This window comes from Oryctolagus cuniculus (assembly GCF_964237555.1).
Source record: "Oryctolagus cuniculus chromosome 17 unlocalized genomic scaffold, mOryCun1.1 SUPER_17_unloc_3, whole genome shotgun sequence".
Classification (NCBI taxonomy): Eukaryota; Metazoa; Chordata; class Mammalia; order Lagomorpha; family Leporidae; genus Oryctolagus; species Oryctolagus cuniculus.
This window is the reverse complement of record NW_027208204.1, coordinates 584810-600999: the sequence shown is the minus strand read 5'-3', so window position 1 is coordinate 600999 and position 16190 is coordinate 584810. Positions and strand designations below refer to the sequence as shown.

General features: G+C 56.4%; 2 pseudogenes; one reads left to right on the top strand and one right to left on the bottom strand.

The window, feature by feature from the left end:
• The window catches only part of LOC103346805 (protein CDV3 homolog pseudogene), a 60728-nt pseudogene extending 45897 nt beyond the window's left edge, over positions 1 to 14831 (bottom strand).
• Positions 4065 to 8676, top strand: LOC138847906 (adenomatous polyposis coli protein 2-like; annotated as a pseudogene).
• Positions 14832 to 16190: the final 1359 nt, after the last annotated feature.

Here is a 16190-nt window from a genome sequence, read left to right as displayed (position 1 = left end):
TGTGACACTGAGAAAAGTGCAGAAAACCTGCGCAAGCTGAAATCTCCCCAGACCAGTGTCACTCCCGTGACTGTTAGTTGTCGGAAATGCAATCAACTCTTCAGGAAGGCATCAGTTCATATTCAGTAAAATGACTGATTCAGCCATAGATAAATGTTGATAGGGACATGAAGAGCATGGAGCCCTCATAAACTTCCAGTAAAATAGTGCAGCCACTATGGACAGTAATTCAGCAGTTTCACAGCATGTTCTACATGGGTCTATTTATTGACTCAGCAGTTTCTCTCCCAGGTATGCCACTAAAAGATACAAATCCACATGCCCATAAAGGCTCCCTGCAGTGGTATTCATGAAAGCCAAATATGAAAGCAACCCAAACACTAATGTGTAAGAAAAACAGTGTGCAGTGTATCTTTTACAATGACAGAATTTGGCAATAAAATTAAGAAATGAAAAACCACTAAAATAATGAAAGTCAAAACAATTTTTTTTAAAAAAGAAAAATTAGAAGCAAAACCCTACACATTGTAGCATCTCCAAAAATGGGCAAAAACTGAGTTTGGAGCTTATAGTGATGTTTCCAGCTAACTTGGATGAGAAAGCAATAAAGAACTACTCAAGGGAAATCTGAAAACTCTGAATGTGGTGAGAACCATAAATAATAAACACACAAGTAACAGAATGAGTATATGCCTTCAAAAGATTTGTTCTTAAAATAAGATTCAAAGCATAGAAAAAAATTGAATATAAGAAAATAAACAAGTGTAGTTTTAAGGTTTATTTTAGAGGTTTGCCTGTATGCCTATTAGTGAATGTGAATTACATACAGGACGAATCTAAGACTATTTTTTAAAGATTTATTTATTTATTTCAAAGAGAATTACACAGAGAGAGGACAGGCAGAGAGAAGCAGAGGTCCTGCACCAGCTGGTTCACTCCACAATTGGCCACAATAGGTAGAGCTGCGTCGATTCAAAGCCAGGAGCCAGGAGCTAGCAGCTTCTTCCTGGTCCCCATGCAGGTACAGGGGCACAGGGACTTGAGCCATCCCCTACTGCTTTCCCAGGCCATAGCAGAGAGCTGGATCAGAAGTGGAGCAGCTGGGACTCAAACCAGTGTCCATATGGGAAGCCGGTGGTACAGATGTTAGCTTTACCCACCACACCACCGGCCTCAATCTAAGACTATTTTTACCATGCTATCTGCTGCCCCCACTCCCCGCCTAGTATTTTACTTCCAATTCTTTTAAATTATCAATATGGCTAATCAAATCTCTGTGCATCATTGACTTATATTCTGAGTAATTATGAAGATTGACAATAATTGTGATGCAATTTTGTTTTAGAGCCAGAGTGAAGAGTTTAGAACACTGTGAGAATGCCAATGAATTGAAAGCACTCTTTTTTTATGCTACTTGACTATTAAAAGTAAAGTTTAGGCAAATATTTCTTCTAAAGTGTTTTTAGGGAGTATTAGAAATCCTGATTCCGACCTTTTGCTAGTGAAATATGTTCACTGTCCCACCTTGGAGAAATGAAATGTGTAGAATATACTCCCATGCAAAGTTGGTTGATAGACTCTGTAATGCCCTTCCAAAAGCTTATTGACAGCATTTTGCCTTCATTTGGAAAATTAATGAAAGTGAAAGATAATTATGTATGTGTGGATTATCCATGAGAACAGCTCTAAACTTCACCATCTGAAATCTCAATGATCAGAGTTGTCTTCATTTTGACTGTTTTGCCTTGGCTTTCTTTCCTTTTTACTAGGATAAATGTCTTGTAAATGAGGGCTGGGTTAGATTAGCACTTTTCTACAAAAGATTCCAGATTTTTAAGTGTTTATTAAGGTAGTTATGGGGGTCTGTGTGCTTGGGTCACAATTTGAAAGAACTCAATTGATATAGGGCATGTAACTAAACTGTTAACATTATTGTCATTAGCAGTATTGCTAAGTATTTTATTTTTGTCTTATTGTTCCTCATTTTATTCTTGGCTTTTGATGTTTTGAAAATTTACAGCAGGAAATCATAAGAAACTATGGACTGTTGCATTTGAAGGTTTATGTATTTATTTTAAATTTCATGTTTGTAAACAGTGCTGGTATTTCTTTTGCTTTATTTTTAAGTACAATCGAATTTCACTAAGAAGTGACAGCTGGCAATGCATGTACCTCAGCAAAGACAGGCAATCTAAATAGTAAGGTTGGGTACTCTGGGTTTATTGCTATACAGTGCCAAGTCTCTTTGAGAGAATGGATGACAAAAATCTTTAGCTTCCAATCAGTGAAATTTCTGTCTTTTTTTTTTTTTTTTGACAGGCAGAGTGGATAGTGAGAGAGAGGCAGAGAGAAAGGTCTTCCTTTTCCATTGGTTCACCCCCCAAATGGCTGCTACAGCCGTGCACTGCAACTGGCGCACTGTGCCGATCCAAAGCCAGGAGCCAGGTGCTTCTCTTGGTCTCCCATGCGGGTGCAGGGTCCAAGCACTTGGGCCATTCTGCACTGCACTCCCGGGCCACAGCAGAGAGCTGGACTGGAAGAGGAGCAACCGGGACAGAATCTGGTGCCCCAAGCAAGACTAGAACCTGGGGTGCCGGCGCTGCAGGTGGAGGATTAGCCTAGTGAGCCGCAGCGCTGGCGAAATTTCTGTCTTAAAAAGCCAAAATTTTGAGGCCAGCACAGTGTCCTGGTTGGTAAAGTTGCTTCTTGAGGTGCTAGCATCCCATATAAGTGCTGGGTTGAGTCCCAGATGCTCCACCTCTGATCCAGCTCCCTCTAATGCACCTGGGAAAGCAGTGGAAGATTGCTCAAGTACTTGGTCCCTGTATCCACAAGGGAAACCCAAAAGCTGCTGGATCCTGGCTTCAGATTAGTGCATTTCCAGCTATTGTGGCCACTTGGGGAGAGAACCAGCAGATGGAAGATCTCTCTCTCTCTCACCGTCTGTAACTTTGCCTTTCAAGTAAATAATAAATCTTTGAAAATGAAATAGTCCAGAATTTAACAACTGCAAATGTACTATTTTATTTCTTTTTAATCATAATGTACAACCTTAAAACAAGTCAGACAAGACTTACTTTCAATACTGGGTTGTAAAAAAACAACAAGGGATTCATAGGAGATTGCTTAGCATATATAAACAAGGGCACATTGAGAAGATTTTAGAAACATGGAATTGAAAGATAAGTATTTCTACAAAAATATTTAAATCTATGCATAGTTTTATCATAGTACATTTTTCTATCAACATTTAAGACTCATCAGATCGCATCATGAAAACACAGTATTACTTTTTTCCAATATAAGAACATTACATCAGCATCACAGTAATCTGATTTCATGCATATTTATTGTTGTTCAGCCATGCATTTCTTTGCAACTTAATGAGCAATGATTACTTCATTTTTTCCACATGTCAGACATGTCCAAGAAACAAAGGAGGGCAAATGACTGGGTCTTTTCTTTGGTCATTATTAAAAGCGATTAAGGAAACATAAGTAAAAGTCAAAAAAATAACCTATTTCAGGAATTAAAATAGAATCATTCTTTTGTAGGAACTATAGTCTTTACCAACCTACTTAGAGAAATGTGTGAAATTCCTGAGTAAAATTCTGACTACACAGATCAAAATCTATCATATTTTGAAAATCAAATTCGCAAAACACAAATATAACATAAAATAGAAAAACTCATACATAAACCAAGTATGTTAAATCACATTTTGAAAACTGCAACCAAGAAAAAAGTTAAACAATCAAAATTTCAGGCTTACAGGTATATTTCAAACATCTAAGGAAGAAAAAGGAAACTGTTCCCAAACCTATGCAAATGGAAATAAGCTGAGAATAGTTTTAATTTCTTTTGGAAAATCAGCATTACGTTGATGATGATGATGCAAGTGTACCAGGATTTGAAATGATTTTTAAAAGCATACCTTTCATAAGCAGATACAAATATTCTAAGCAAAGTATTATTATTATTTTTGAATTTTAATTTAAAATTTATTTGAGAAACGCAGAGACACACCACCACCACCCCTCCCACCTGCTGGTCCACGCCCCCAAATGCCCACAAAGGCTGCCCTAACCCCGGAGAGCTGGGCGGGGCCATCTGTTCTGGCCACCCAATCCCGGGAGGGTGGGCGGGGCCGTCAGTTCCGGCCACACCTGACCCTGCCCCCACTTCCCCCACCCAGGCAGGTGCTCCACGACCACAAACTGCCTGCAGACGCTGCTGCAGCACCTGACCTCGCACAGCCTGACCATCGTGAGCAACGCGTGCGGCACGCTCTGGAAACTGCCTGCCCGCAGCGCGCGGGACCAGGAGCTGGTGGGGGACCTGGGCGCCGTGGGCATGCTGCGCAACCTGCTGGCCCACCGGTCCGCCAAGCACCAGGCAGCCGCCACGGTCGTGTCCTCCCCGCACCTGCGTGCCCAGCCTCTACGTGCGCAAGCAGTGGGCGCTGGAGATGGAGCTCGGCCCCGCACCTGGGCCGGGCGCACCCACGGCTCTGGCTCAAGGCGGCCCACGCCAGCCTCTCCAATGACAGCCTCAATAGCGGCAGCACCAGTGACAGCTACTGACTGCAGGAGCACAAGCGGCCCTGCCCGCTGGCCGCGCTGGCCAAGCACCGTGAGGAGCTCCTGAGCGGGCAGCCCCGGCCAGCTGGGCTCGATCTCGACCTGCGGGGCAGCCAGGCCGAGGGGCCCACCCGGGACGCCACCGGCGCCGACGCCTGCGTGCGCACCATCAAGCTGTCGCCCACCTATCAGCACATGCTTCTGCTGGAGGCCGCGGGCAGGGCAGGTGCGGGGGCCCCCTGCGGCCCCAAGGCGCCCCCCCGCGGCCCGGAAGCAGGCGTGGCTGCTGGCGGAGGGCCTAAGCCAGGTGCCCAAGAAGCTGGGGGCCAGCCGGCCAGCTGCGGCCAGCAGGGTGCTGCAGAGGCTGGTGGCGCAGGAGGGGACCCTCTCGCTGTCCCGCTGCAGCTCGCTGTCCTCGGTCGGACGCCCGGGCCCCAGCGAGGCCGGAGATTTGGACAGCAACTCCTCCCTCGAGGGCCTGGAGGAGGCCGGCCCCGAAGAGGCGGAGCTGGACCGGGCGTGGCGCGGGCCGGGGCCTGACCTTCGAGGACGTCACGCCATCCAGCTGTGTGCAGGTGATGCCCCTGGTGCTGAGCCACTGCAGTTCCGTGAGCTGCCTAGGCAGCTTTGAGAACCCGTCCATCGTCAGCTCCACCCCCAGCGACCCCTGCAGCGGGCTGGGCAGCAGCAAGGTGAGCCCCAGCAAGCTGCCTGACAGCCCCGGGCAGGCCATGCCGCCCAGCCTCAGCAAGGCGCCGCCAGCCACGCTGCCCGGCCAGCCCGAGAGCAGCCAGTTCAGCCTGCAATGGGAGAGCTACGTGAAGCGCTTCCTGGACATCGCCGACTGCTGCGAGCGCTGCCACCTGCCTCTGAGCTGGACGCCGGCAGCATCCGCTTCACTGTGGAGAAGCCGGACGAGAACTTCTCCTGCGCCTCCAGCCCCAGTGCGCTCGCCCTGCATGAGCACTACGTGGAGCTGCGGCTGCTGCTGACCGCGGCACCGGCGGGGGTCGCGGTGGCGCCGGGCACCGCCGGCGAGAAGAGGATGTGGGACGACAGGAGGGGCCGGCGTCCGCGGGCTCCCGCACACCCACGGCCGCGGACCAGGAGCTGGAGCTGCTGCGCGCTGCCCGTCCCGGTCTACATGCTGGGGCCCGCCCCGGCCCGGGAGGACGACTCCTGCACTGACTCGGCCGAGGGCACGCCTGTCAACTTCTCCAGCGCCGCGTCCCTCAGCGAGGAGACCCTGCAAGGGCCCCCCAGGGAGCAGCCCCAGGGGGCCGGCTGGACAGGCAGGAGCCCGCCGGCCTCGTGGCCCCACCAGCCAGGTCTCCAGGCACCGGCTTAAGGCTGGGGTCGCCCGCCGGAGCCCGGAGCAGGTCCGGAGCACAGGGAGGATCCGGCCGGGCTGGAGCTGCCCCTGGGCCGGCTCCCAAGTGCCCACTTGGACCGGGGTCGGGGGGGGGGGAAGGGGGGAGGTAGTCCCTGTGCCTCACGACGCCCACGAGGAGGCCGTGTACTGCTTCTACGACTCTGACGAGGCGCCCTCCTTGGCCGGGCCGCCCCATCCCGCAGGCCCTGAAGCGGGGCAGGAAGGAGGCCCGGGCCCCAGCCAAGGTAGCCGCTCCGGCCCAGCCGCCCCCACCCCCGGGGCCCAGCCCCGGCTGATCACCGGTAAGACCCTACCTTGCTACTCCCTGAGCTCCTCGGCTACCTCGCTCAAGGCTGTGAGCGACCGGCCAGCCACCTGGGAGGCCTGGAGCCCACGGTCCCCCAGGCCCCGCACCGAGGAGGCGGGCGCGACAGCTCCCCCAGCGCGCGCTCCGAGGAGGAGCTCCCGCGCTGCTGCATCGGCTCAGCCATGCCCAGGCGCAGGCCCCTGGCCTCTGGCCTCCAGCGCTGCAAGGCTCGGGCTGCTGGGCAGGACAAGCGGCCAGCAGAGGCGCCCCGGGACTGCGGCGAGGAGGCGGCCGGCTCAGACCGGTCCTCCGACCTGGACAGCGCAGAGCGCCGCGCCATCCAGGAGGGCGCCAACTCCATCGTCACGTGGCTGCACTAGGCGGCCGCGGCGGCCCCCAGCGAGGCGGCCTCCGAGTCCGACTCGCTCCTGTCCCTGGGGTCTGCTCTGCCCACGGGCCCCTCCCACGGCTATCCAAGCGCAGGAGCAGGCGCCAGCCCGGGGCCAGGGCGGGGAGGGCAGTGCCCGGCGGCCAGAGAAACGGAGCCTGGCCTCAGCCAAGAGCGCGCGAGCCCCCCCCCCCCCCCCGCGTCCCTGGCGGCCCGGAGAAGCCGCGCGCTGCTCAGTAGGTAGCAGCGGGGGTGCCGGCCGTTCTCCAGGGGCGGACCGTGATCTACGTGCCCAGCCCGGCCACCCGGCCCCAGCCCAAAGCTTTCCCTGGCCCCGGGCCACACTATGGAAGGCGGCGGAGCCCCCCAGCCCGGCACAGCCAGCAGCCGCAGGCAAGGCGCCAGCGCCCAGGAAGCAGCGCTCTCGGAGCCTGCACCGGCCGGGCAAGATCTCGGAGCTGGCGGCGCTGAGCCATCCCCCCAGGAGCGCCACCCACCCTGCTCCTCTGGCCAAGACCCCTTCTTCAAGCTCCTCCCAGACCTCGCCCGCCTCTCAGCCTCTGCCCAGGAAGTCGCCCCCCGCCACCCCAGCTTCAGGGTCTCTGCCTGGCCCAGCAGCCCCCCGCGTGCCCAAGACGCTGGCACGGGCCCTGCTGGCCAAGCACCACAAGACACAGAAGTCGCCCGTCCGGATCCCGTTCATAGAAGCTGGCCAGGCGCGGGCCGCCGCCGCCGCCGGACAGACCCGCCCCAGAGCCGAGCCCCAGAGGCCGCGAGGGGGCGGCGGGGGCGCGTGGGGGCTGACTGGGCCTGGTGCGTGTGGCCTCCGCCCGCTCCAGCGGCAGCGAGTCCTCAGACCGCTCGGGCTTCCGGCGCCAACTGACCTTCATCAAGGAGTCGCCCGGCTTCCTGCGTCTCCGGCGCACGGAGCTGCTGTCCGACTCCGCCTCCACCTCCCAGGGTGCGTCGCCCCGCCGCGGCCGGCCCGCGCTCCCCGCCGTCTTCCTCTGCTCTTCGCGCTGCGACGAGCTGAGGGCGGCCCCCGGGCAGCAGGCGACCCGGCCAGGATCCGGTCCCGGCCCTGGCCCGCGCGCACCAGCGCACCAGCTGCGAGAGCCCTTCGCGCCTGCCCGTGAGCGCCCCCGTGCGGCCGGAGGCGGTCAAGCGCTACTCCTCCCTGCCCCACGTCAGCGTGGCCCGCAGGCCCGATGGCAGGGCCCCGGGAGCCCCCCGCCCCCCAGGTCACACCACCCGGAGCCACGGGAGCGACGGCGAGGCGCGGCCACTGCCCAGGGTGGTCGCGCCAGGCACGACATGGCGGCGCATCCGGGACGAGGACGTCGCACACATCCTGCGCAGCACCCTGCCCCCCTCGGCCCTGCCGCTCCCGGGCGCCTCGCCCAAGGAGGGCCCCGCCGGCCCCCCGCTGCAGAAGACCAGCGTCGCCATGGTGCGGACAGAAGAGGTGGCCCAGCCCAAGACCACCGCCAGCGCGTCCCTGAGCCTGGAGAGCAGGGAGTAGCCCCCCGCGCCAACCGGCGCCCAGGCCACCCTCCTGGGCAGCGACATGGATGGGCCGGTCCCGCCAAGGGCCCTGCCTCCGCGCCCTTCGCCTTTCGCCCACGAGGGCTTGGGTATCGCTGTTGGGGGCTTCCCTGCCAGCTGGCATGGCTCCCCTAGCCACACAGTGCGCGTCCCGCCCTTCAAGTACGTGCCCACCCTCATGGCGGCGGCCATGGCCACCAGGGACTCCGCCTGGGAGAAGGCCGGGCCCCTGCCCCGCTGGCCTCCTAGAGTAGGCCCCCGCCAGCCTGGCGGATGCTGTGCAGATGCGCCTAGCAGACCAGCTCACCGCGGCCTCACCTCGCCAAGGCCTCCTCTCAGAAGGGAATGGGGTGCAAGTGCCCGCCCTAGAGGTGACCCCGGGGGAGCCACTACTGGAACCCCAAGGCTCACACAGCCGAGGGGAGGGAGCAGGCTCAGGAGGCGGGCTGGGGCTGTCACCACTGAGCAGGACAGGAGCCTGTAATTACTGCTCCTGCTAATTCCTTAATGAGGGCTCCGCCAGTTGGTTTCCACTCCCAGCCTCAGCTAGGGGAGCGGGAGTGTGGGCTGGAGCCCAGACAGCGCCCCGGGGGGCCCTAGGGAAAGGTGGCAGGGAAGGGAGGGGGCCACCAGCCTGCCCTGGACCCCCACCCACCTGTGGGGGAGGCTGGAGGACAGCAAGCCTGTGAGAGGGACAGGGTTCCTTGGGGGATGCTGGAGTCGGGCTAACCCTGCTGCCCTGGGACGCCACTGCCCGGCCAAGGCACGGTGGGCAAGGCAGGCGTGGCGGGGGGTGCTGGCTCTGTGCCTCCCTCCCAGCTTCCGATGCACGGACCACGTGGACAGCACAAGGACCACGGGACCCCAGGGCCATCACAGCCCGGGGACCGGAGCCTCATCACACCCCAGGAGCCTGAACGCAGCAGGAGAGGGGGCCCCGCGGCCCTGCCCACCTCCACGGAGGAGCGGAGGAGAGCGCTGCAGAGAGAGCCAGCGACCTCTTTCCTGCAGAATCCGGCTGGGAGAAGGGAACCTGCGGGTGGCTGCCCAGCAGGGCTACCCCCACACCCCATCCCCCAGGAGGGGGCTCCACCTGCTGTATCCTGTGCTCCACACCCTTGGGCCTTGGCCAGACAGCCGCAGGCAGCAACCCGAGTGGGCGCCCCCTTCAGGCCCCACCCGTGCCCTGCAGAACACAGCCCAGGAGGAGTAGGGGTGGCCCTCAAGCTCTGGGGTGCACCCCAGGTGCCACGCACGTCCTTCTAGGCCACGGCTGCCAAGCAGGGGTCCTGGGGAGCGTGGGGCGGCCGGCCAGAAGATGACCAGCAGTGGGGGTGAGGCAGCGCCCAAGGCCTCCGCACACAGGGACTGCTGGGTGTCCTCAGGCCTGGGGCTTGGGGCTGCTCCCGGAGCAGTGAGGGGGAGATGCAGGCACAGCTCACCCCGCCCAGCGTGGGGAGATCACAGAGTGACCTTTGGGCAATGGAGCTGAGGCGGGGCTGCAGGCCCTGTCCTGGGGACCGGGTCTTGCCCAGCCCCTGACCCTGGACACCAGTACCCCCCCCAGCCATTCCCAGGGCCACTCAGGATGGGTGGCCACTTGGCGGCCTTCCCTCCGCCCACCCGCCTGTTCCTCACACCCTGCAGCACCCGTCCCACGTGTACTTAGCGCGCCACTGCCAGCACCCCATGTAAAGCCGCGGGCTCATGGAAGGACCACGCCCCCCGCACCCATGTCGCACAACTTTAATAAAGGTAGCTGTCCAGTCGCCTCTGCTGCATGAGCAGGGCGGGGCGGGCCTCCCACGCCGGCCATGAGCAGGGAGGCCAGGGGTCCCTGCTGTCCCGGGAAGACTGTCCCACTGGGGCGTCTCTGTCCAGCTCCGTCCTTGGCTGTGGCCCAGGCTCTGTCAGGCCCGACAGTGCCCGGTGGGCTGGTGGGGGGGGGTCTCTGCCCCGGCTGAGCGGCTGTGGCTGGGGTCTCTGAGGCTCAGGCAGCAGAAGAGAAACTCCTGTGGCCCTGGGGCTCGGCCCTGCCCCCTCAGGACACAGAGGACCGGGAGCCGGTGTGGCCTCTGTCCCAGGGAGGGCGTCCAGGGCCTGGCCCGTGGCCGCTCTGCTGTCCGCTGCATCAGCCTCTCCTGCGGTGACGAAGGGGCAGCTCCTGCCCAGGAGTGGCAGCATGAGGCCCGCGGGGCCCCACCGGGAAAGCCGGCTCCCCCTCTCGGCCAGGGAGTGGTGCGCCAGGCCAGCGCCAGGCAAGGGAGCACGGAGTGGCCCTGTGAGATGGGCAGAGTCCGCTGGGGGGAGGTGGTCCCGGGTGCCCACACAGGGTCCACTGGGGGGAGGTGGTCCCGGGCACCCACACAGGTCCACTGAGGGGAGGTGGTCCCGGGCGCCCACACAGGTCCACTGAGGGGAGGTGGTCCCGGGTGCCCACACAGGGTCCGCTGGGGGGAGGTGGTCTCGGGCGCCCACACAGGGTCCAGCCTGAGCCCAGGGCGGGGAAGGGCCCAGGTCAGCTGGAGGAGGCGCCAGGCAGCACCGTGCACGTCATGTGGCAAATGTCCAGCTCTAGCTCAGCACCGGCTCACCACAGGCCCTGGCACTGCTGCCTCAGCCCCTCGCCTGCCCGCTGCAGCTGCACTTTGGCGGCCATGTAGGCCCGGCACTGCTGGTACAGCCGCTCCTGCTGAGCCTCAGGGTCCTCACTCTTCCTGGGGTCTCCTGGGAGGTCTGGGACAGCATGAGGAAGAGTCAGTCGTGAGGGAACCCCCGAGACCAGAGCCACCCAGCAGGAGGGAGCCCAGCCTGGGGACGCGGGTGCCTGTAGACCCCTGCACAGCACAAGCCCACCCTGGCGGCCTGGGCGCCCCATAGTCACTCTTGGGGGCCCATACATGATCTGGCACCTCACACCAGCCGAAGCACACCAATCTCAATAGCGGGGTCCCTGCCACCCACATGGAGTTCTGGGTTCCCACGTTCCTGCCGCACCTGTCTCTCACATTGTTCTAGAAATGCTCTCCTCAGCAATGATGGAAACAGCAGGGCCCGCACCGGGGCTGCCAGCTGCCACCAGCAGGGAACCGGATCAGATGCCGAGCGGCCCAGATCACAGGCGGCGGCTTCACCCTCCATGCCACAGACCCAGCCCCTCTCAGGGCCCTGTCCCTGAGAAAGGCCAGGGCGAAGGGTGGCCCCGAAAGATGGACAGGGCCGTTGTGGGGGGAGCCGGTCCTGGACACCCACACAGCCCAGCTGGCGCCCTGGCCAGGGAAGAAGGGGCCCAGGTCAGCCCGAGGCAGAATGCAATTTGTTTTTTGCCAAATGGGCTGTGGCACTTCCTAGGAAGATGCACCCCGAGCGAGACTGCGTGGGGGGTTGTGGGGGAGCATGGCCGTGACCCTCAGAGGCAGCGATGGGACAGCAGTGTGCCAACACACGTGGTCCACAACCCCCCAACACAAACATGGTCCACGATCCCCCCATGCGGTCCACGACCCCCCCACACACACACCTGGTCCAGGACCTCACACATGTGGTCCACGACCCCCCCACACACAGTCCACAACCCCACACACGTGGTCCATGATCCACACACACACGTGGCCCACAACCCCATACAAACACACACATGGTCCACGACCCCCCAACACATGTGGTCCATGACCTCCCATGTGGTCCAGGGCTAGAGCAGCAGCAGGAAGACAGGCAGCCTGGCCTCACCTGGTCAGCAAACACGTTTTGCTGAAAGGAGGGAGCGGGTCCACTCCTGTGGCGCTACAGCCTCCAGCTCTTCCCTGGCCATGGCCGGGAACCTGGCCTTGAACCTCGGCCGGACACCTGCTCACTACAGGAGACTCGCGACAGACAAAAGGCAGCCAGCCACTGAAACTCAGCTCAGCCCGGGTTCCGCCAGGTGCCCTGTCCCACAGAACCTCCGGCAGACGGCAGCGGTCCATGGCGATGCTGAGCAACCCCGGGTCACACAGAGCACGGCACAGAATGTGGTAGTACAGCTGGGCTTGTTTAATTCATCTGATGGGAGGAGAGAGAGAGAGAAAGAGAGAGAGAGAGAGAGAGAGAGAGAGAGAGATGGAGGGAATAGGGAAGGAGGGAGGGAGAGAGAGAGGGAAAGAGGGAGAGAGGGAGAGAGAGATCCTCTATCTGTGGTTAACTCCCCAAATGGCCACAACAGCCAGGGCTGGGCCAGGCCAGAGCCAGGTACTCCCTCCGGGTCCCACATGGGCGCAGGGACCCAGTATAACTTAATTCTAAAAAGTTGGCTCTCAGGGCCAGCGCTGTGGTGTAGCAGTAAAGCTGCTGCCTGGGACTCTGGCATCCCATAGGGGCACCAGTTCAAGTCCCGGCTGCTCCACTTCTGATCCAGCTCTTTGCTGTGCGCTGGGAGAGTAGTGGAGGATGCCCCAAGTGCTTGGGCCCCTACACCCGCGTGGGAGACCCGGATGGAGCTCCTGGCTCCTGGTCAGCCCAGCTCCGGCCGCTGCAGCCATTTGGGGAGTGAACCAGCGGACGGATCTCCCTCTGTCTCTAATATCTTTTTCAAAAATGAAAGAAAGAGAAAGAACAGTAGGTTCCCATAGAATCCTCAGGCCTCGGTCCACGGGGCACGTCCAGGGATGGCGGGGGCGGCGCTCTGGCTCTGTCTGGGCCCAGGGCTCAGTACAGCTGAGCACCTCGCAGAGACCACAGAGTCCACGCCAACCCTGCATGCAGAACCCTGTCCTCACACACCCCACTTCTCAGCTCCACCCCGGGCCGGGTCAGAGACCGCTGCGACCTCCACCATGGCCCCTGTCCCGTGGTGCGCTCCCCCTCTGTTAATGGTGCCAATGCCTTCCTTGGCCCCAGGCCAATGCAGCACGGGACCCAAGGTCCTGCCCAGCCACTGCTCCTGGGGCCTCGGGTCCACCCCCTGCCCTGCCCTGGCCCGAGCCCCCTACCTTCCAGGGCCAGCGCGGTGAAGACAGGGTCTTGGGCCGGCACCCCACCCACATCCTCTAGGTTCTGCTCCACCATGGGCAGCACCACGCACTTCTTGGCCTTGGAGCCCATGCCTGCAGGTGGCAGACGAGGCCATCACAAGGCGCGTCCCCATCTCGGCCACTGCCCGGTGAGGCCGTGTGCACCTGGGGAGCCCGCCCTGCCCTGACCACAAGGGGTCATGGGGAGCCAGGCTGGGACCCCGCCCCGGCCTCCTGGTCCTGGTGAACCACAACAGCCAGCCCATGACTCACCGGGTGGCAAAGTATTATTATAATAAATGAAATGATATAGGAAAACATAATAGGCCAATTACAAGCAAGAGATAATAAAAAATACAAGAGTTGTCAAGATTCCCAAAAAAGCCATCCAAATAGGTGAAAAATGCATAAAGACAATTGCATGATTGTTTAGATTACATGTTGAAAATATTTAATAAAACTCAGCATCTAATGAAAAAAACCTTATATCAGTGAAAACAAGCAGAAATATCTGTAAATATTCTCAATATTAAAAACCCCACAGAGAAATGAGTCAGCAACATGAAGAAAAGGAAAAAGACCAAAGCCAATAAACAGCCATTACTCTAACTCACCCTAAGTAGGTGGCTGCAGCCTCAGGTGGGATTCTCCCAGGAAGACCCATGGGGAGGCAGGAGGGTCCCAGCAGGTGGCAGGATCCTGCTGGTGAAAGGGTGCAGCCCTGAAGGAGGCCCTTGGCCCCTGAACCCAGACCTCACCTCTCTACCATCTGGAGCGGCCTGGAGTTCCCGTCCCTGCTGTAAACGATTTGTTGTGACTTCTGGGTCCTGTGTGCTGATGGCTATGTGAGCTCAGGCACAGTGACATCACTGCCACATAATCACACTGGATTGTGACATCACAGAGTTCCAAATTCCTGGAGGAGAGAGGTCCAAGGAGGGGTCTCTGCCACTGGGAGACTCTGGAGCTAGTGCGGCATCTGCTGTTCTCTGACATTGTCCACCACAACACAGCCCATCTCGGACGCCCAGGAATGGTGAGTGTGTGGGGACAGGTGTCCAGAGTGGGGGAAGGGGAAGCTGGTGGTACCTGATGGCAGGACGCGGGCTCCCAGAGGGCATCTCTGGAACATTGGGCCCCATCTCACTGTCAGCACAGCACTTCCCTGGGTTCCCTGTGGTCTACAGGGTGGGGTCTGGACTGGCACCCAGGACCCAGGCACCCTGCCCCTTCCCTGTTAGCAGAGAAGTCTGGGCCCCAGAGCCATCTGTGGGGAGCTGAGTGGCAGCAGCCCCACATCTCCCCGATTGTGCAGTGTGGACAGAGTGGTCACCAGGGAGCAGCAGTGCTGTGTGTATGGGGTTTATGCACTGCACGTGATGAGCTGTCATCTATGGGGACCTCAGTTCTCCTTTCTTCCCATGTGGGAAACAGGGTCTAAGTTCCAGGACCTGGCCTTTCTACGTAGCTTTCTAGGAAATACCTCAATAGTTCTAGTATGTGCAATTATTAACTAGAAACAGTGTAGACTGCCTAATGATTTCTAAAATTTACAAGGAGGTTGAAACTGTTTAAATTTATTAAGCAGTTTCTATGTGAGACTGTCAAGAAGACTTGAGAAAAGTTCTACTTTATTACACACAATCCATTTTTAGAGATCATATAAATAGATGTTTTTGCACTGATATTTAGTGAATAATGACAGATTTCCCATGAGACTTTTTGTAAAGGAATTAGGACACATATTAGTTTCTCATTTGATGTCTTCATTTTTAAACATTGTTTATAGCCATTCACTATATTCCCACTAAACTGGGGTCTTTTTGCATTTTACTTGTTAAACTTTTGTTTGGTTAAGTATTAAGACTTTTTTTGCTGTAAAGTGTATTTAAAATGTTATCTCAAAAACTAAAGAAAAAATACAAGGAAGAAGAGTGGGAGAGAGAGAAGAAGGATATATCATTTTGCTTTTAGAATTGTGTATACAAACGATATTGCATCTGTTTAAAAAACCCACCAATTTGATAAATATTTAAATATACAATTAGACAAACATTTAAAACAAAATGAGACATTGTAGATACCTTCATTTTGATTATCATTCTTATCTAGGAGATCGGAAAGAAATCCTATTTTCTCATGTTAAAATATCCTAATATATTAGAGTGATTACAGTTCTGGCTCCTGGCTTCAGCATGGCCCAGTCCTGGCCATCGTGGCCATTTGGAGAGTGGACCATCAGATGGAAGAGCTCTCTCCCTCACTGTCTGTATAACTGCCTTCAAAGTATATAAATAGTTTGAAAATCTTCCTTAACTTCATTCTAAAAGTGTGTCTGTTTACATGTATGCATTATATGTGCATCACAGGACATTTGGAAAACTTAATATAGGCTATGGGAAGAGATCAACTCTCCTTCTATATTCAGTCATGTAATATTTACACACAGATACAGGCATATACGTGTATACTTTTACAAACAAAACCATGACCAAAATAGACATGCTATTTTGTAGTCTACTTTTCCTACTCAACAGTGTGTAATTTTCCCTTCATGTTGTTAACTATTCTTTATAAAGGTTGTGATTTTAATTGGCTGAAAATATTAACCTCTCCTTTTGACCACTTAAGTTGTAACAATTTTCTATGATGAAAAATTATAATAAACACTCTTCATATAAGTCATTATGCATATGTCAGATTTTTAAGTTTAGACTGCTTTGTGTAAGTTGAATTACTAGCCCCAAGATAAATTTCTGGGTACCAGAGTAGGGGCATTTTAAGGACTATGATAAATAATGATAAAATTCCCTACAGAAAAGACAGCAGTAATTTAGCTAACTACCAAAATTGTATAAGAGTCATTTTTTGAGAAAATGTGTAGTTATAAGAGGCTTTGGAAAATTTTAAAAGAATCATTAATTGAGTCACTAAAATGTCATCTCAATGTTGTTTTGCATTAATTTTTTAATTATAAGTGTGTTTGAATATTATTTCCTAAGTTCATTGC